Source organism: Equus quagga, chromosome 9 (genome assembly GCF_021613505.1).
Source record: "Equus quagga isolate Etosha38 chromosome 9, UCLA_HA_Equagga_1.0, whole genome shotgun sequence".
NCBI lineage: Eukaryota > Metazoa > Chordata > Mammalia > Perissodactyla > Equidae > Equus > Equus quagga.
Window position 1 is genome coordinate 16,019,678 of NC_060275.1, and position 21,469 is coordinate 16,041,146.

General features: G+C 39.4%; 1 protein-coding gene across 2 annotated transcripts in view; it reads right to left on the minus strand.

Annotated features, from left to right (window-relative positions):
• The window catches only part of CDH20 (cadherin 20), a 199,007-nt gene that overhangs the window by 68,553 nt on the left and 108,985 nt on the right, over positions 1-21,469 (minus strand). The window contains exon 2 of one of the 2 annotated variants that reach the window (XM_046670916.1): positions 3,329-3,417. The exons of the other annotated variant lie outside the window; for it this stretch is intronic. The gene's annotated coding sequence lies outside the window, so the exon portion shown is untranslated. The remainder of the gene's footprint in view (positions 1-3,328; positions 3,418-21,469) is intronic. 2 annotated transcript variants of the gene reach the window in all.

The following is a 21,469-nucleotide window of genomic DNA, read 5'->3' on the forward strand; positions in this document are numbered from 1 at the left end:
CAGGAGCAAGGAACATAGCCATAATCAGTAGCAGAAGAGATTTAAAGAAAGACAGATCTCCTGACAGTGAAGCTTATAAACTGGAACAGGTTGCTTACGGAGATTAAGAAATCTCTTGGCCTTTCTTGGGCAGGGGGAGAAGGATGGGGCAGCAGACTGCAGGGGGGGAAGTGTCCCACTGACTTTAGTGTAGAGCTGCCAAGATGGGGGATGGAACCAAAGGCCGTAAGGTCTTTTACAAATCCTATAAAACAATGATATTTTCAAAAGCTTACTTTTCATCACAGTAAGCATTTACAACATTTCACTCATTTTTGCCTAGGGAATATGAATTTACAAGCACACAGTGAAAAGAATTAGTGATCCCTCCAAAGTGCATCAGTTGATAATGATGCTTAATTCTAGCCATCTCTACTTTTGCTTGCTGTAAGGTATCGGTAAAACAAACAAACAAACAAAACACATTCTTTTAATGACCTGCTGATTGACCTCAGGTAACACTTGTGGCAAGATAGGATTGTTAGCTCTGCTGTCTGGAAAAACTGTATTCCTCCTCTGCTTTTATGCCAGCACTTTTCCCCTTTCTGATATTTAAATACCATATAGCAGTGCCACAAAGATGTTCAAATATTACCAGTGGAAACTGCATTAGCAGTTAAAATTCTTGTATATTTCTTTTCTATCTTGGTAAAGGAGTTGGGTTTCTTTGGAATGGAAAATGCTGTTATATGTCATTTGCAAAATTTATTATTTCTTTCTCCTATAATCCCTTTCATCTTTCCTCTACAGTAAAGAATGGTTAAAAGAAATCCATATAAACTCTACAAGTTTTTATTCTTGTACTGTAAGGCTAAGCATAGTATAACAGGACCCAATCCACATACTCTAATCCATATTAAGGAAAAAGATTTTGTAAATGTTTCTCTTCAAAGTACTAACAGTAAATGTAGTTTAAAGAGAGAGGCTACAAAGAAAGCCTTATTAATGGGAAATACATTCTGATAAATCAAACTGATTCCAATCTTAATAGCCAATTTAAATAATGGAATTGGTTAATAGCATCAAATTAGGATTAAAGAAAGGGATAAAAATCTATTTCCACAAGTTGTTTCAAAACAAGACATTCACTGGCTGATGCCATATTATATCAATCTGATTATACTGTACATAATAAAGCCTGCCCTATGATGAAACCCTGCTAGGAGACGTGTTTAATAAGATGCCTTTGATATTATTTGAGTGAAAGCTACTTTGGACTCTAAAGAATCAAAGAGGAAAATCTTTAGCTCCTGCAGTCAATCTTAATCCACAGTGAATGCCAGTGCTGTGTGTACACCCCATCCTAATCTGCTCCCGAATACAAGCATGAGCTAACTAGTTGGGATTTCAGATTTGTCCTTTCAGAAGCCATGAACAGAAATTTGTTTTGCTTAATAACCATGTTCCACACCGACTGTTCATTTCTAGGCTTATCACAAATCAAGTCAAGATAAAGATTTTCTGTTGGCAGGAATTTTAGTGGACACTGGTGACTACAATTAACAGCCACCAAATAATAATTTAAAATTACTATTTTAGATGGCTTTGTTTGGCTCCAGCAGGAACTAAATCAACACATTCCTTTCCCAAGACAGTCTTTCTATGTCACTGACCAATTTTAAACCAAATTTTGTGAAGATATGTCATAGAAATAACAGACGACATAAAAAGTTTTATAACTTACTTTTCTCCTTCTTCCATGGAGTGCACTATTTTTGCATTTTCCTGAGCTTGTCACTTTAGTTGTGGAGTTCACTTCATGCTGCCAGCTCCCACTGTATGTCAGAACAACTTAAAGTGGTCCTCCCTTTGCCAGTTTGAAATTGGTCCTTAAATTATAATCAGCTCTAAAGGAGGCTGTTGGATGTAGGGAATTTAGTCCAGTAACTTTGAGGGGAGAATGCTGCACCCAGTTAAAGCTTTCCTTCCCCCTCTGCTAGTGCCATGGGTGAGAACACATCTCTTGGGGGAGATAAGATCCAGCCAGCCACCAAGTTGCTGATGCAACCTAAAGCTACTTGGGAAGCAAGTGAGAACAAAAGGCATCACTTATGTTAGGTGATTAGCGGCAAATGATGTATGGGGGTGGGAGGGAGCCTGGCGTATACAAGGAAGGCGGGCTGGCAGTTGCCCTTGTCTAGAGGGGGGAAGGACAAAGAATGCTGTCCCTGAACATTTGAGGCCCTGGGGGATTTCTTAACAGAATCAAACGGCAAAGGACTGTTAGCAGCCTTGTACAGTAAGAGCTAAAGTTCTTTGGACATGTTGGCCTCACAGACAGCTGAGAATATCTAGTGGCAAATACCTATCAACTACTATGTATTTCAGAAACGAAAGATACATAATGGGAAGGCTAACAAATTGCATGTCTTTTCCACTTACCGCTGCTTAGTAAGTAAATGCAGCATCTCAGTTTCCAGTAAGTAAATGTAGTATCTCAGCTGAGCTGCTCTTTCACATTATTGTTAATTAAATAATACTCCCTAAGAAATCTGTCATTACTGGCAGCTGGCAATGGGTTTGTTGAGTTTGCCTGAGGCTGTTAATGCTCCAACAAACGGGCTCTTAATTGCCATAAGAGGTAATTTCACTGGGGATTGTAGTTCACTTTTCCCAATGATTTTATAGTATGTTTTATATCTTAAACTTCCTTTTTGTTTCTATGTCTGGAGTTCCATAAGGCCAGAGGGATCATTCTCTAATGATTCATCCATTGAATTAGCCATTCTCCATAATGGAAAAAATGCATGTTGTTATTGAATCTGTAATTTTTCCCTCTATTTCCATTATGACTAAAGAAAAGCAACTAATAAAAGACTTTAAAATTAGCTTAATTTTCCCCTGTTCATTTCATTACTTATCCTTTGAAATAAGTGAATTTTACTGGGAGAAATGATTTCTGGTATGTCATAGATGTAACTCTGACATTACTTCTTGTCAACTGTTTTCCTGGTAGACAGGAGTGTTGGGTGAGTAGAACAATTATGAGTAGATATGGTTGAAAGGGGGAAAGATGAGGGCATTTAGCCCCAGAGAAGAACATGTGCCATGGCCTAGAATTTAAAGCGGCCTTATCTTCAAACGTTTTCCTTTTGTTCATGAGCAGAGAATAAGGACAAATATTCAGAAAAAGTTACCTTTTTTTCCAGTGCTATAAAAGCTTCCATATGCCATTTCAAAAAGAAGTGCTATTTCAGCCTTTTCTTAAATGACCTCTTTTTCATTATAATGTAATATATTTTTTCACCTTTTGACTGGTACTTTGGTTTTTATAAATAAAGTTACATACTTGTTTCAGAGGAATTACACTTCAGAATGCATCTCAGTGGCATTTCATCCTAACAGTTTCGTTTGGTTGAATTAATATGCAGCTGTACCCTAGTGAAGGAAAGAGAGAGGCAGAGACAGAGAGAAGATAGGAGAGGCTTATTTAATCCAACCTCCAAGCATAACTTTCTTCAATTTCACATTTCAGCATCATTATAGTAAGCTTTATGTGTAATAAAAGCATAATTTAGCTGGAGAGTACTAAAACATATATATCCACATTATATCAGTGATTTACTGTCCTGTGGTCAAAATAGTTCCCTTTCTTCCTCTTCACCAAGTTCACGTTTTGTTGTCTGGTGTCACTTGATAATCTTTCATTCTCCTGTTTTTTTTCTTTTTTTCAGGTTCTATCTCTCTCTTTTTCCCATTAAGATGTGAATGGGCAGGCATCTCGGCCAATATGTCTATACATGGCTGAATACACTTGGAGAAAAGCAGGGTCTCCTTTTGTCTGGACCCTGGATGGCTGCGTGTCATTCCGCACCAACGGGCAGGGCCTCCCTCACAGTAGGAACTTTGCAATAATTGCCAGAACAAATTGAGCTCAGGCTTATCAGTTCCTTTGCTTTTTCAGTTGGAAAATGGAGGGAATGGGAGAACAAGGCCATTTTTGACCAATGACAATACAGCGTAGAAATAGATTGGATACAGCCAGTGCCCAGTTGTGCTACAGACAACAGTTATGGGATATATTGTGTACAGGAATGATAAGATGTGACCCTACAGTCACCAAGCTCACCGAGCCTTGTTTTCCCCACATGCCCTGAGCATTCCTGTAATTACGAGCTGCATATGCAGCAGTTGGCAGGGGAATTAGTGGAATTAAACACATACAGCCTGCAGAGGTGAACAAACATTGATGTGACTGCTTGGTGCTTGTATTCTTTTTGCATCTGGTAGAGACCAGCAGAGGCAACACTCAAATTGTTTCCAGCAGGGAGCAATGAGAAAAATGGTCTTTGGTGAGAAGGCTGAATACAGGGGAAAATACTCATTTAAAAATAGCTTACTTTTTTTTCCTATACAAATTTTTATCAGAATCTCTATGAATCATTGACGTATTTCATATGTGATATCTGCAGTGTATCTAGCTCTCTGTTTGGTGTCTATGTACGTATGTGTGTCTGCATGTTTTTGTTCATTTATTAATCCCACTTGTATGTAGGTAGGTACAAACTATAATGTCCATTTGTAAATGTAAGTGAAAGCAGATGTACTAGCAGAGGTGATTTTTTCTTATATATATATTCAGACTCCCAAGGGTGATTCAAAACCTAGAAAATGCCACAAGCTCGTGTCCAGAAATCCTTCCACCTTAATAGAAGACGATTTTGGGCTTGAGGGTTACATGCAAAACCAAGGCTGTGTGCTGTGTTGTCACTACAGGACGGTTGGGAGGCAGGGCCCTCAACAAACTGGGCAGCCAGCCTAGTGTTTCAGAACCGTGAAAGCAGTCAGACCACCTGTCCATGTGACAGCCGAGACTATATATTTTTAATAATGTTATTTAAATAAACATTTGGGGGGGGGTGTGTGTGTGTGTGTGTGAGTGAGTGAATTCTCATTCACAGGGGTTAAGCTTTGTTCAGCTGCTTCCAGAGCAACTGGAGGTAGACAAGACAAGGCGCTACGGCCAACTGAGTGGCTTTCCATCTGCCCTCTGCTTTGCTTGAAAATAACCAGCCAGACCAACGGTTTTGCTTTGTTCGGCTTTTTTCTGATCTGAAGCAGAGGCTGACATGAAACAAACATGGCATTTCCTTTTGAAAATTGGATTCTGAAATTGGCTTCATCTTTCTAGAAGCACAGTGCTTTAGCAGTTCCTTCCCAGTTTTGCGAATGTCATGTAAACAGTTTGCATATAAAGCTCCAAATTTGGAGGAAATTACCACATTAGGTTTTTGCGATTTTTTGGGGGGAGGTGTTTGGTTTTTGGTGGTCATGAAGGGATATGTTGTAGTGGGATGAATGGGAGTGGTTTCCCCTGAACAGAAAGGGATGAAGAAAATAGGGGAACAAATTAATAGTAGAGAACACGTTTGCCAGTCTTTTATTAGCGGTGTTAAAGGAGACACAGCAAATGTGAAGTCATGCAAATATGGCTTCTTGAAGAACTTCATTATCATCACCCACAAGCTATAGTTTACAATAAATGGCCACGGGGACCCCCGTGGGTCATGGCCCATGGCCAGCTCACTGCAATGGAAATGACACTTACAGTAAGGTGAGTCCCCTGGACATGATCTATGAAGTATGGATGACAGTACGTTATCTAAGCCAGTTGCACTGTAGTGATTTGAAATTGGGAGACTTGTAATGGAGCAAGCAAGGAGAAAAAAATACTAGAGGAATGCAGTCTCTTAAAGATCTCCTAGCAGAGAGAGACTGCATATGCTTATGCTTGAAAGGAGAGGTAAGAAAAAGAACATTCTTAGAAGAGAGTTAATAATCTTCTTTAATACTGACCCATCCCCCTCCCCAAACACACGCACACGCCCACGCCCACACACCCTGCACATAGAAATGAAAAGAGATTTCCCTTGCTCATAACATCCTTAGCATACCTTGATATCTTGAATCTTTAGGAGATGTAAGGAAAAAGAGCTATTTTAGGGTGAAATAAGGATTTGAGAATGCTGGCTACCAAGACTGTCATTTCCGTTCTCCATGCATGCAATATAAAGGGGAGCTATGCAATTTTAACTTGATTTTACTTTGAACTTGTGATGGAATCATGGCTGCTCTCACAGACACAGTTGAGACATATGGACTTACTAGTGAGAGCACTCCCCAAGAAGGGCCCTGTGCTATCTACAGAATCAAAACTCCACTGGAGGCAGTCGGACGTGCTGTGTAGCTGGATTGCCTGGGTTCCAATCTCAGCTCCACCCTTTACAGGCTGTGTGAACTTAACTTCTTTGTGCGTCTCTTTCCACATCTGCAAAATGGAGCTGACAGTAGCAGTAGCTGGTCATAATCTACTACCTAAGTCAGTGTATGTGAAGCACTGGGAACGGGGCCTGGGCACACTGTCGGTGCTCCATAAATACTAGCTATTCGTATTAGTGAGAGAAACACTATGGGCTATGGCATCAGGTTTAGATTCCACTTCTCTGTGTTTTTTTTTCTGTGGCAAATTATTTAATCTTTCTGAGCTCAGAGAGTTATTCCAATGCGCAGAGTTGCAGGCTTGCTCTGAGGAGTAAGTCATCTTCTACATGCACCATGCAGAGCATTGTGTGTGGAGCATCATAGATGATGAATAGAAGTTTAATTCTTTCCCAAAGTAGAAAAGATGACACTCCTATGTGCAAACTGTAATGCTAGCCTTGTCTTGTAATTGTTTGGACCTTCTCTGAGTTTTTTTGAATGAAACTTGGGATTTCACATCAGTTATTGGTCAGCAGTGGTGATTTCCCTGAAGCTATTGAAATCACAAACCCTGTACTTGGTGGATAGTAGGAAATGGAAGCTTTTAGAATGGGATGTAAAATTCTACTTGGCTTGTCAAAAGGACACTCTATTCCTGACATATTTTTTGGGGAAAAACAGACTGAAACACCACAAATGAGCTCCTTCATTGTGCCTATGTGCAAATTGTCAGATTCTCAAGAAGAGAGGAAGGAAAGTTATGCCATAAAAGTCTCTCAAATATAGAAAGAATATGAAATATATTTTCCAATAAAATACTTTGCGCATAATTCTAATGATAGAATCTGACTGGGGATATCTTAGCAATATGTCTCCTCGATGGCAGACTCGCCATTGTCTATGTAGCCTCTTATTAGAAACTATTGTAGGGGCTGGCCTGGTGGCGCAGCAGTTAAGTGCACACATTCGGCTTTGGTGGCCCAGGGTTCACCAGTTCGGATCCTGCGTGCAGACATGGGACTGCGTGGCAAGCCATGCTGTGGTAGGCATCCCACATATAAAGTAGGGGAAGATGGGCACGGATTTTAGCTCAGGGCCAGCCTTCCTCAGCAAAAAGAGGAAGATTGGCAGCAGTTAGCTCAGAAAGAAAGAAACTATTGTAAACACCTGTTGGGGTGCCAGTGCAGCAGATGTCTAATAACAAGGCCCCCTCCCCCAAAGGATGGGCCCCTGCAGCCATGTTTATAACAAAGGACTTTGTCCCTCTCCCAGGCCAAAGCTGTTTGGAACAGAGTGGACATTTGAGTCAAGGTGGGCCAGGCAGGTTCTGTTTCCTGGGAATGTGGACTTGGGATGTGCAAAGATGGCTGGCGTGCTGTGTCCTGCAGAGGCAGTGCAGAGGAAGTCGGGCAAAGAAGAGAGAGAGCCAGGGAGGGCAGGGGAAGAGAGATGGCTCTTCCTCCCAGCTCCTGGGCCTCGGGAGGCTGAGCTGAGCCTCCTGCCTTTCGATTCTGTGCCATACCTTTGTAACCACGCACTGATTTCCCCCTTTTCTTTAAAATCAGCTTGAGGGAATTTTGGTTCCTTCAGACTAAAATTTTACTAGCAGGAGTTCTATCTATCTCATGGAAAACTGACCTCAAGTTGTGGATCCAGGGAAAACAGTTTTGAGATCTTGATAGAGTTAATCCTCTCCCCCAACCCCTAGATTGTTTTGAGCACCTTTATTAATAAGGTGAACTGCAGAAGGTAAAGTCATAACAAGATGGCCTTGGAAGAAATGGTGGTGATATCATGAGCTGCACATTCTGTAACTTTCCATGACTGGAACTTCATGTCATAGAAGGATTTATGAATACTGATTTTTAAGAAAATGCACTGTGATACAGCATTTAAGTGAAATAGTAAGTTTCTATTGTAAATGTTAGAAAATAAGTTTGAACATTGGTGAGATAACTAAGGTAGAATTCTTTTTCTTTTTTGTATAAGGGTAGGTAGAGAATCACTCTGAGAATTATTTACCTATTGTAAATCTTAGATTTGTATTTATTTCAAAAAGTAATGGATTGCTCTTCAAACAATGAAAAGAATTGTTTGCTGCTTTTAAGGAATATGCCTTTATTTATATTTATGTTGTTTAGGTGACAAGTACAGCGGCTTCCCAGGGCAGATCCCCGTGTATCTGGGTGGGTTACTGGAGTTCTCTGTGGAATTAGAATGAGGATAATTTTTGTTGACTTTACACTTACAAATATCCCCTTCCATCTGTTTTCTGGATGCTTCGATCCTTCTTGTTTCATTTCAATGTTAATTTTCAAAATGGGATATTAAAATTCACCTGGTATGATAAAATTCCAGGCCATCATTTTCTGAAAGTTAAGAATCATTTTATTTCCAAAATATTAAAGTTGAAAAATGTTTTGGAGCTCAAATGTTGATTCAGTTTTGCAAGCCTGGTAGCTCTAACCAAATCCAGGATTCTTATTGCCATTTCTGTTTTATTTTCTTCATTGCGATGGGAAATATGTATCACTAGCAAAAGGTCCACCCAGTTAGAAGATGAGAATGGTCCCGTTCTTTGTAAGAAATGGTGGTTGTAACTGTCAAATGCGAAGCTATACTTGAGAGAGGCCGGGCGTCCACAGGGTGACTAGACTTGATAGATTTGGTGCTGTTCTTGCTTGTTAGTGGCCACAGGAGTGCACATGTGGGAAGCAACAAGTGCCAGTGCCATTGGTGACAGTGACCCTATTTTCAATTTCAATTTTAAAAAATATCAGGGCATGTTCTTGGGCAAACAGGCCAACTAATTTATTTCCAGTGAGCTCTGTGATGATCATGTTTAAAATATTCCCTAGGATTTATGTGGGAGTTGAAGTTGTTTGCTATTACCAGGCTTATTTAGAAATGATTGATTCCATTTGTAGATATTGTCATTTCCTGAAGTTAGTTATGAATCAAGATTATTGTTATACGGTGATAGATACTGTTGAGGATTTTCTAAATATGTTCAATGACTCCATAGCGTTTTTACAAGAATAATTCATATGCAGACCATGATGGAGGGTCCCAGCTAGTCTCCCTACAACCTCAACTGCCACTTCAGCTCTGTGTTTGGTTCATTAACGTCTGCTTTCAAGTTTGAGAGGTCTGGCAATTTTCACTCTGATGCTAATGTTTCCTCCTAGTCCCGGATCCTGATAAATGGGTGTGGTTGCTTTCAGCTCCCTTGTGGCATCACGCACAGCCCACATTCACTTCTAGGCAGTGTTTTGATCAGGGGTTCTGTAGTGAGGATAGTTTTGACAAGAAACTGTCAGCTCCCATTGCATGCTGTGTCCTGGCTGGTGTTTCCAGGCTGGTAGGGTTGAACAGTGTATGAATCAAAGCATCAGAAAACAGATGGAAGGGGATCTTCCTGGAGATTGCCTGGTCTTTGCTAGCAGTGCAGTGAGGGCAAAAGGAGGCATTGTTGTTTGGAGGGTAGAGGGCAGCAGGTGGGTGGCAAGCACTAGGGTTGAGGGCCGCAACTGGGCTAGGACAGGAAGAACAATGAGGAAAGTGACATTTCACACTGCAGGAGGAGTTAAACTTTTTTTTTTTTACCTTGTTAAACCACTAAACTTCTTCCCTCAGATGTTCCTTTTCATTTTTCTTTTTTTAAATTAGGAACAGATTACCAAGCCGCATGAGCAGAAAACTCTGAGCTTACATAAAGCATATAATGGTGTTATCAATAAAATTTAAAAACCAAAATTACCATAGTGGTACATATTTAATTACATGCACACTCCTTAATGTGCTATATGGTAATAATGGCAAGTGAATTGCGAACATTGTAGGTGGTGTTACTTTTAAGAGGGAAGGGAACTAGTATTTATCGACTCCCCAATATCTGCTGGGCTCCATGCTGGGCGCTTTACATGTCTTATCTCATTTAATGTGCAGCTAAACAAGGATTTCCAGGGGCTGTTGTCGGGGGAGGAAGGAAAAGTTACACTCCGAGCCCCTTCGGAAGACCCAGGATTCTCTTTTCTTTGGCAGGGGCTCTCATCTTCCTAATGGTCCAGGGACTTTTACCCTCTCCCTAGTTTGGACTTTCTGGGCCCTGGGCCCTGGATCTTAGCCACGGTTGGACCCAATGAGAACATAGCTCCTGCTCTGGATATCGGATCTAATCTTACCTTCAAGTTTCGCTAAGGGCTGGGAGCTGACCAGACAGCCTGTGCTCCAGCCTCCAGATTGGAATTCTATTTTACTACAAGGAAGCAGAACCCAAGGCAACTCCTCCTTTGAGTTTGAGGGAATGTGAGTAGAACCCTCTGCAGCCTCCTGCTCTGCTGTCTCCTCCTCCCCCATGAACAGCCTCACAAAGGGAAAGGAAGAGAGCCTAGTGGTGTGCTTTACAAGGAGGAGGCCCTCCACCCCACCCCTCTCAAACCCTTTGCAACATGTTTATTGACAGTGCCTGATATTGCAGTATTTAGAGTATGGCTTTTTTTAATCTTTTGGGATTAGGGAATTCTTTGAAAGTCTGATAACAGTCTTGACTCCACTCCTCAGAAAAATGTACCAATATTTACACTTCAAGTGAAGACAACTTTAGAGATTCACACACTGCCAAGGAAAACCTCTGGGAGGATGAGGAGGGTGGGTAAGGAGAGTCTTATCAGCCATTTATTATTTAGTGGGATTGTTTTATTCACTTGTTTACTTGAGATGTGCTTAAGGCAACAGGACCTGACGAGAGGAGGCGGGTGGTAGTGGTAAGAGATCATTTTGAAGTATGAGATCTTGTCGGGGAAGGAGGCCCAAGTTGGGAAGGTAGTGGGGCTTAGAGTGAAGGCCATGGAGGGCAGCCAGTCAGGGTGTACAGCCTTGCTACACAAAGTGTGGTCCATGGTCAGCAGCCTGGTCATCTTCCAGGGGCTTGTTGGAAATGCAGGATTGCGGACCTCGCCCAAGACATACTGAGTCAGAATATGTATTTTAACAAGATCCCACATTCAAGTTTGAGAAGCATGGATGTGTATTGAGGACACTAGGAAAGGAGTGGGGAGCCAGGGGTGAAGTTAAAGGAAGCTAGCAACCAGAAGAATGGTGCTGAGAGATGCCCATGAAGGTGACCCTGATGGCCTACAAGGGATAGAAAGAAGCTCAGACAGGAGGAGGGGGAAGAGACAATGGAAGGGGCCCTTGAAGTGGTACTCCAAGGGGAAGGTGGGAAAATTGTAAGTCTGGGAAGGAAGTGATGTATTTAAATACAGGCACAGAATTGTAACAACAAAAAGAAGTTGTTTACTACAATATGTTAAATCATGAATGGCACCTACGTTAGTGTGAATTATGTTTTCTAAACATTCAATTGGTATCAACGGAATTGTCATGCTAAATTATTTATTTATGGAGTAAATGACTTTAGGCAGGCTTCTATCTCTTTCCCTTGATGAACTTTTGAACTTATCATAAGTTTGTTTTCTAAAACCCTATGCCATGTAGGCAGTTGAATTACTTGAAAATCTCAAGATATGAAGTCATTCGCTCCTATTATTGGTGCAGCCATCACCGACATGCCCTAGACGCCCTTTTCTCTTTTCTAAGAGAATTTTTATCAAATGCTCTTTGGACGTATTACATTAGCAATTATTGCTTGATTTCTAACTGTTCTTGTGTTTTCTGAAGGCAAGTGAAAATAAATTATAATTTTTGAGCAGATAGAATAATACTATCATTTTGGTAAGATTGTGGGTTATATTCCATCACTGAGGAAATACTAGCCATGTATTATGGATTGAGTTGTGTCCCCTCCAAAAGATATGCTGAAGTCCTAACCCCTGGTACCTGTGAATGTGGCTTTATTTGGAAATAGGGCTTTGCAGATATAATCAAGTTAAGATCAGGCCATTAGGGTGGGCCCTTAATCCAATGTGACTGATGTCTTTCTAAGAAGAGGAGAAGACAGACACAGAGGGAAAGTGGTCCTGAAAAGATGGAGGTTGGTGTGATGCTGCTGCAGAGCCAGGGAACTCCTGGGGCTACTGGAAGCTGCATGAGGCGAGGGAGGCTCCTCCTCTAACGGCTTGGAGGGAGCACAGCCCTGCCCACACCTTGATTTTGGACTTCTAGCTCCCAGAACCGTGAGACAAGAAATTTTTGTTGTTTTAGGCCAACCAGTTCATGGTACTTTGTTATGGCCGCCTAGGACACTACACTACCATGCTTAACTATTCTGTAGTTAGTAATTGTTTTGATCCAATTTTGAATGAGTTCATTAGTTTTGTATACTTCTGTTTGAGATGGAATAGTCATTATAGTTATTAAAGAAACTAAAACATTTTCCCAATTAATACTAAATTAAAATCCCCTACTTGTATAATTTTTATTTCGTCTGTATAGGCTGTGGGTCAAATTTACCTTTTCATGAAATGCCAGAATTGCTTTTTCTTTTAAAATTAAAAAACTCATTTGTATTATCTTAGTGAAAAAAATAAATAACAATGTCATACAATTCATTAGTACTTACTACATGAGATATTCTGAATAAGATTCTGATTAAAAAATATTGAAAGATATATTTACTTGTAAATCAATAAATTATTTGAAAATAAATGAAAAAAGTGTATTTAAATGTTATCTGATGTTAGCAGCTACAGGTGTCTAGGATATCTGTATCTTGCGAAAAATGGCAAAAACATGAGGAAAACACAAATGGCTAAGGAAAAAGGAAACTCTGCAAAACAGCTTATGCAATAAATACACCATATGGTCAAGGGATGTCAAAAATCTCAAATTTATTTTGAGACCAGAGTCAGTCTGATCCTGCAAATTACCTTCATTCAGGCAAGGATGGCGGAGCTGCCAGTCACGCCCATGGATGTCTGTCTTGAGTGTGAGGTCCAGGACTGTGTTAAACTGCAACGAGGGCAGCCGATTCTGAGACACCATGAGCTGGGTAAGCACAGCCTTGGCCGTGGGGATTGCTGTTGATGTTATGACCTCCTTGTACTGCGTGAGGTTTCTGTGATTGGCTCCTCCACTTAAATGAGGTGTGTTTCCGTCCTACTACACCTCCCACTTTTTGTTATTTCCCTAAGTGAAATTTAGCGTGAAGTCTGTTGTTTTGAACCCAATGCCAGGAAGACTAGTTACAAAGGTACCCAGAGGAGACTATTCCAAGATGGCTCTGAGATGTGAATATCATTGCAGAGTTATATCAAGGTCACTTGTATTTATTTTTTCCTAAACAGTTTCTTGACTTTAAAATGCCTTTGGAATTTCCAGCTCAAAATTCTAATCCCTTTCAGTGAGCTCAGTCTCTATGCAAAACTTGCTTCCCGCCTGCCAAATTGAAAGCATCTGGATGGAATACTGAATGTAGGTCATTTTTTTTTCGTGTGTCCTTCTCTAGAAGAAAGGAAATCAAATCCAATAACATCACACAGAGAGAGGGTAAAACAGTTCCAACAAGAGCTTTTTGTTTCAACGGTTGTTTGGAATTAAGTCTGTGACACTTCCCTCTTCCCTATCTCTACCTCTCAGGCCACCAGATCTCAATGGTTGATTTGAATGTTTAAAGTGATGCAGCTTTTTACTTTCCATTATCTCTATAGCACCGTTCTCTGCTAAGGAGAATGACTAGAGATTTCTAGTTAATTCTTCAGGTTAATCAGGATGCACTTCCCTGTCTTCCCAGTTGAGGCTCTGAGTGAGATCTAGACAGAGCTCCTCAGACTTGGAAGTGCACAGGAACCTTCTGAGGGCCTTGTTAACATGCAGATTTTTATTAGGTCGGTCTGGGGTGGGATCTGAGCTCTTGCATTTCTAAAAAGCTCTCAGGTAGTGTAAACAGCTGCTGGTTTTCGGACCACATTTGAGTAGCGAGGAGTGGCCCACTTTCTTGGCCCAGTCTCTCTCCCAACACCTGGCTATTTCTGGGCTTGGTATGTTGAGAGCATTAGGACTTAGTGTTGAGTAATATCTCCTGCACATGGGTGTAATTCCACCATTTCCCCTTTCTCCTTCATTCCAGTTCTCTTCCCACCAAGTGCACTAACTGAGGGTTCAAAAATCAGTGCACACAGAAACTTGCCATTACAGAGAAAACACTTTTACCTGAGTAGAGAGAAGGAAAACAAGGAAAGATGTGTATTTACACTGAACCTATATTCCATCATCAAAGAATTCAGAATATAATTTCACCAGAGGTAATAGAGTTTCATTAGTATTTACTTAGCACTAAGGTAAGTAATAGAATGATAGCAGATTGAGGCATATTTAATTTTCAGCTTTCAAAGTGCTCTAAATAAAAGAGATTATAATAATATAACAGAAGCTATTATATCCACAGCAGCACTTAAGACTGATAGACATAATGTTCCACTTAGGAGCTATCGTGGTACAATTAACTAGGTGGTATTAAAAAGAAGTTTCTTAAAACACTTAAAGTTGTAAAGCTATTCAGGAATAGATCTGTGCTTCTCAAGTAAATACAAACAAGGACTAGAGTCATTTTAGTGGATAATAAAAGAAATCAACAAGCCCAATTCTAGCTCTCCATGGATGAGATTTAAAGCAACAAATCTATGCTACTTTATGCAATTAACATAAAATAAACTTAAATTTGGAAGATTTACTCTGCCATCACCTTCCCACACAACAAACACAAATCCCAGGGTAATTTGCCTTCATTAATTCACATACCGTTGCAGGGCTGACTTCTGCTCTCAGATGCTTATGCACAGCCTACCTTGGAGTTAAGTTACTGCATATGGGCCCTTTAACTTCTGTTCAGATCCCAGAAGAATCACAGGTTACAGACATTATGAGCCTTTCAGCCTGTCTTCAACCCTGAGGGAGGCTCTATTGATGTATGCAGAATCAAAGAGGTTTGTAGAGAACAATTCCTTGCTTCTCGTCTGGCAGAGCTCAGACGCAGCTGCTTTGCTCTGAAAGGGAGGGGGCTGTGGTGGGCCTCATGGGAGAAGAGATGCTTTCCAAGATGTCTCTTTGACAGGCTACTTTCCTGACCCCGTCATCCCCAAATATTGCAGGAATGGACCTAATAAATTATGATCGAGGGCCAAATAAATCATTAACAACTTAAGGTGTTTTGAAATTCTTTTTGTGTATTTAGAATATTTCACTATTCTCCTTAACTAAGGAAAACCCTATTCTGAGATAGAGTAAATAGTAGGTAATATATTGGTTTAATAATATAATCACTTACAGTGAACTAAAAGAAGGTGGAGGGGCGAAAGGAGGAGATTATAAAGAATGAGAAGGCAACCGGAGGAGATGGTCTCACACCAACAACAAGGCAGACAGAAGAGAAACACAGACATGGAGAGAAGATGCAGAGAGGCAGAGGAAATATAATAACGTGGAAAGACATACGGTCATGTTTGTTTAAACATCTGTGTTGTGCTCTATCTGTGTTTTCTTTAAAAGTGTTCGAAGGAAATCTAGTTCTTTTGCTCAGAGTCAACTAAGAACTGAGGTTGTTCATTGGAGAATCTGCATTTTAAATTAGATACAAAATACACAAGAGGGGCAGCATCAATGTGAGGTCAACCAGGAAATGGCAGTGGATTTCCACCGCCATAGAGTCTCCGGGCCTAATGAATGGAAAAGGGCGAGGGGGCAAAGAGGCTGGGGAATCCTCAGTTTCCTCTGTTGGTTTGACTCTAGAAAGCACTCAATTCCCACCCAAAGAGCTAAGGTTTTGCCAAATGGTTCTATATTCTATATTTTTTATAATAGCCCTAAAGAAGAAAAAAACCCCAGAACATGTTCCCCTCCCGTCATATCTGATCCTTCCAACAAGTCTGTGAAGTAGGTGGGACAGGTATTAATACTGATGTCATCTAGTCAAGTGGGAGATGAGGAAACAGACTAGGGATTGAATTGCTTGGGGAAAATTACCTAGCTAGAAAGGATAGTAGTAGTAATATTCATAGTGGCTGAACATGGGGTGGCTCTGCACTATGATATTTTGGGCAAGTAATTTAACCTTTCTGTGCCTCAATTTCCTCATTTGTACAGTGGGGTGACTAATAAGAGTACCTGATTTTTAAGGTGGTTGTCAGCATTACATGAGATAGTACAACAAGCACGTAGAACAGTATCTGGCAAAACTCTTAAGTACTAAATGCTAGCTATTATTATTCTAATTATTAATGAACACTAAACCATTCAGAACAACTGTTCTGGATTCATAGCCACAGCTCATTTGAATAAAATATACTTAGGCAACCAGTGAAGCCTCATAATCAGAGGTCACCACCTCTTTTCAGATTCTGGGAATGCTTCAAAGATAAGACTGATGCTCAACAGTAGAAGAAAGAGTTTCAGGCAGAGCAAGGTTCTGTTTAGGAGAATTTCTGATTGTAAGAAGTTCTACCGGAAATGGCTTCATTAATCAAGGGGTCTTCTTTTTTTAACGATAAACTATTTCCATTGAAAAAGTCCCCTATCCGAACCTAGGTTCTTGTGGTTAAAACTGTCTTGCTCTCAAGACGTCTCTTCTCAAACTTTGTTTTTTGATTTTTAAATAGTTACGTAATTAATGTATACATAATCATATATTCTGTTTAACCATGAATAGTTTTTATTTTTTAAACATAAAAGCAGCTCTATTAAAGTAGATTAGAAGTCTTTTAAGCATTGGAAGAGATTTGGTTTGCAGATCTTATACCAAACATGAGAAGTGCATCATCTAGGGTTGTTACTCCTGAACAACAAGTAAAAGACAATTATAGGTCAGAGAAAACCTCAGAGAGGTATCTATCAAACCCTGTGGAGACCACAGAATACCCAGGCCAGGTCTTACTCTGCATATGATAACCTGAAAGAAGGAATAAAAAAATTTGAGCTTGCTACCATCAAATGTACGAACATTTATTATCGAGCAGCCACTTGGATTCCACACCTACCTAGGAGCAAATAAGAGGACTGGGGCCATTCAAACTATAGGATGGAGGATTGAGGTTAGCAACTTACTGTGGAATGGGGCCACTCCAAGCTGTAAGCTTACTAAATGATAGGACCATAAGAGTGCATTTTTTAGAACTCTGTGGGGTAAGTTCTATCGTGAAGAGGGGTCCCGAATTTAAGCTTACATGCCTTTGTTTACTTTTTTCAGTAATTTATTAAAAACTCTGTCTAAAAGGGATGCTCATCATGGAGATGATGTTAACTGTACCATTTTGTATAAAAAATATTAATTTGAGGTAAAATTAAAGGGTCATCTTTTTGATGTCATTTAGGACAGAATTATATGGTTATTGTTTTTTATGGTAAATTATGGGTTTTTTGCTTGCTTGCCTAATTCAAGTTCTCATAACATCTTCACATTCCCATTTGGTAAATAATTGTATACTTGTAGAACTCTTAGAAGACAAATATGTGGCCAAAAGAATATTATTAAGAAAATACTATGACCTTTCAGTGGTTTTATAATTAGCCATATTGAAGAAACCCAAAACATGGAATAAATTATTCAAAAGCTGTCTCATCTTAAGATTATGTAAGTATGCATATTCACATTTAAAAAGAACAGTTGAACTCTTTTCCAGAAAATAATTTCATTAATAGCTTCAGAACCTTTATCTTGCAAACTGTCCCATTAAATCTTTTACCCATAAATCATACTTTTTAATTAACTGAACTACAGACTTTATTTAGATTTCCTCAATTTTTTCCACTAATGTCCGTTTTATATTCCAGGAATCAATCCAGGATCCCACATTGCATTTAATTGTCATGTCTGTTTTAATCTCCTCCAATCTGTGACAGTGTTCTGAGCTACCCTTGTCCTTCATGATATTGATACCTTTGAAGAGTACTGGTTAGGTATTTTGTAGCAGGCCCATCAATTTGGGTTTGTGTGATGGTTTCTCAAATCATACCTCGTAGTGAAATTTTCTTACTTTTCAGTGGAAATAATAGAATTTATGAGCTGGAAGCAACCTTAGAAATCATTTTATTGACTAGTCCAAATTCCTGATTTTATTGGCATGGAAAGAAAGGCCTCTGTGGTTTAAATGGCTTCCTCCAGATCAGTTGATTAGTGAGTGACTGGGCTAGGACTAGTACTTGGTTCTCTTGTCACACACCTGATGCTTTTTCAAGGCATCATGCAAATGATGCCTCTGTCTTTGGCTAGTCAACACCTTAGCACAGTGGGGGCCAACAGACTCTGGTGATGCTGTTTATGCTCCTGAGGCATCATTCACAGAGAATGCCATGTGAACAGTACTCCCTGGGCTTATGCAGCTCTGATGTGTCTACTTGGACTATTTATAAAATAATTTGAGGTAGCTTATAATAAAAGAACAGATAGAGTAAAACAAAAACATGAGATCCTACAATATTGATTACTTGGATATAATATGATTGGCAGATGGTCCCAGTGCTCTACCCAGATCTTGTTTTTAGAAGGGAGTGGCTGAAGGGCAGACATTTTTTATCTTTTAAGGGAGTGAAGTAGGAAGTGACTCCTCCTGTTACTTGGAACGTTCTCATTTCCGTGTACAGTGCATGTTTTCTTTGAAATAATCAATCTCTTTCCCACATGTCTAATAAATCCAAACACGTTTTTCTCCCTCCCAGTCCATTATACACACAGGTACTGGAAGGCTGACCAAAAAATAGTGTTGTGCATTAATCTTGCACTTCACAACTCTGCATTTCACGTAACAGAACTTCTTGGATTTCCACTTAAAATGTTAAAGTGGAGTTTTACCATAGTTACCAAAATAAAAGACATAAGCCATCAGAGTGGGAGAAATGATCTTGCAAACCACATATCTGACAAAGAACTAGTATCTAGAATACATAAAGAACTCTCAAAACAAAACAGTAAAAAAACCAATTAACTTAGAACATGGGTGAAAGAAATGAAGAGACAGTTCACCAGAGAAGTGATACAGATGGTAAATAAGCACATGAAAAGATATTCAGCATCATTAGCTATTAGAGAAATGTGAACTAAAACCATAATGCAATATTACTATGTGCCAATCATAATGGCCAAAATAAAAAATCGTGGCAACATCAAATGCTGGTGAGGATGAGGATAGACTGGATTACTCATGCATTGCTAGTGGGAATGTAAAATGGAACAACCACACTGGTAAAGAGTTTGGCAGTTTCTTTAAACAACTAAACATGCAGTTACCATACTCTCAAACAATTGCACTCCTGGGTATCTTCCCCAGAGAAATGAAGACTTACATTCACACAAAAACCTGTACATGAATGTTTATAGCAGCTTTACTCATAATAGACCCTAAATGGAAACAACCCAGATGTCCTTCAATGGATGAATGGTTAAGCTGTGGTACATCTATACCACAGAATACTACTCAGAAATTAAGAGAACCATTGATAGATGCAGTAACCTGGATGAATCTCCAGAGAATTACATTGAATGAAAAAAGCTGATCCAAAGAGGTTACACACTGTATGAATCTATTAATAGAGCATTCTTGAAATGCCAAAATTATAGACGTAGAGATCCAATTAGTGGTTGTCAAGGGTTAAGGAATGGGTAGAGGCAGGAAGGAAGTAGACGTGGTTGTAAAATAGCAACATGAAAGACCCTTGTGGTGATGGAAACGTTCTCTACTGTGACTGTATCATTGTCACTGTCCTGCTTGTGATCTTGTACTAGAGTTAGCAAGAAGTTACCATGTGGGGAACTGGGTAAAAGGTACACAGATTCTCTCGGAATTATTTCTTATACCCTCACGTGAACCTACAATTATCTCAAAATAAAAAGTTTAATTTAAAAAAGGGGTTATGCCAGACATTAAAGAAAGAAAAGGGGTCTACTTTTTACTGAAAATACTTCTGTTTGAATTTTTTTAATCAGCCGATATTCATGCATTATTAGTCCAATAAAAATTACCAAAAGAGAGGGACTGGCCTGGTGGTGTAATGGTTAGGTTTGTGTGCTACACTTCAGTGGCCTGGGGTTTGTGGGTTTAGATCTTAGGCACGGACCTACATATTGCCTATCAAGCCATGTTGTGGTCGCATCCCACATACAAGATAGAGGAAGACTGGCACAGACGTTAGCTCAGGGACAGTCCTCCTCAAGCAAAAAGAGGAAGATTGGCAACAGATATTAGCTCAGGGCCAATCTTCCTCACCAAAGGAATGAAAGGAAAAAAAATTATCAAAAGAGAGAGGAAAGAAGAACATAAAATAGTGTGTGCATCTTAACTAAGGAACTGTTAAGACACAAAATTTGCTCTGTACTTCGTTTCAGTCACAGCCAAGAGGGAAAAGTGAATCAGCTACATAGCTGTAGAAGCAAAAATACAAGTAATTCAAGGACCGTGCATATTGGGAGCTAATATTATTTTCATACTCTACAGTATAAAAAGGGTAAAGTATTAGAGATGCTATATTTATACCTGTTTGTATAGAACTGTTCCTGGTACAGACAAATACACACACGCTTTTATTGATATTATGAACTTTGGTTGGCATTCTAGAACTCAGCTTCTAATGTAACAATCCAAACTTTTTCTTTCTATAAGGAAATTTAAAAAAGATAACCAAAACCAGTTTCCAGGTGGAAAAAAATTGAGAATTACTGGAAGGATGGTAACAAATGAACAATGATCCAGCCATCATTCTTGTTGGAATTGGTTTACAACTATTCTTTTTAACTTGATTTTTGGTGGAAGAGTTTTGGAATAATTCTAACTGGTGGTAAAAAAACCTGTGATAAATAATAATTAAAAAATACAATATAAAAAATCTCACAAAGTACATACAAACAAAAATATAAAATATGTAGAGTTATGAAGACTAGAAATGGATAGGGCATATATAAAGAAAATTATAAGATTCTAACGATGACTATGAAATAAGAGGTGAATGAAAGGAAGAGACATCACTGCAATATTATTGGAAGGGAGGTTGAAAGAGATTTTAAGTTCATCTGGAATAACTAGGATAGGGTGGTTGGGGTGGGGGAAATAGTGAGTGGTATTTGCCCTTCCAGATATTAAATGCATTTTAAAGCTATAATTATTGAATCATTATAGTACTAAGACCATAACACAGAAAGATCGATGAAACAGAAGACAAATTTCAGAAATAGCTAACTACACATAGGAACTTAGAATATAGTACATGTGGTATTTCAGTTTTTATAAAGGGAAAGCTTCTCAAAATGTGGCCTCTAAACAGTGATGTGCCATTAAATGTTTAACAA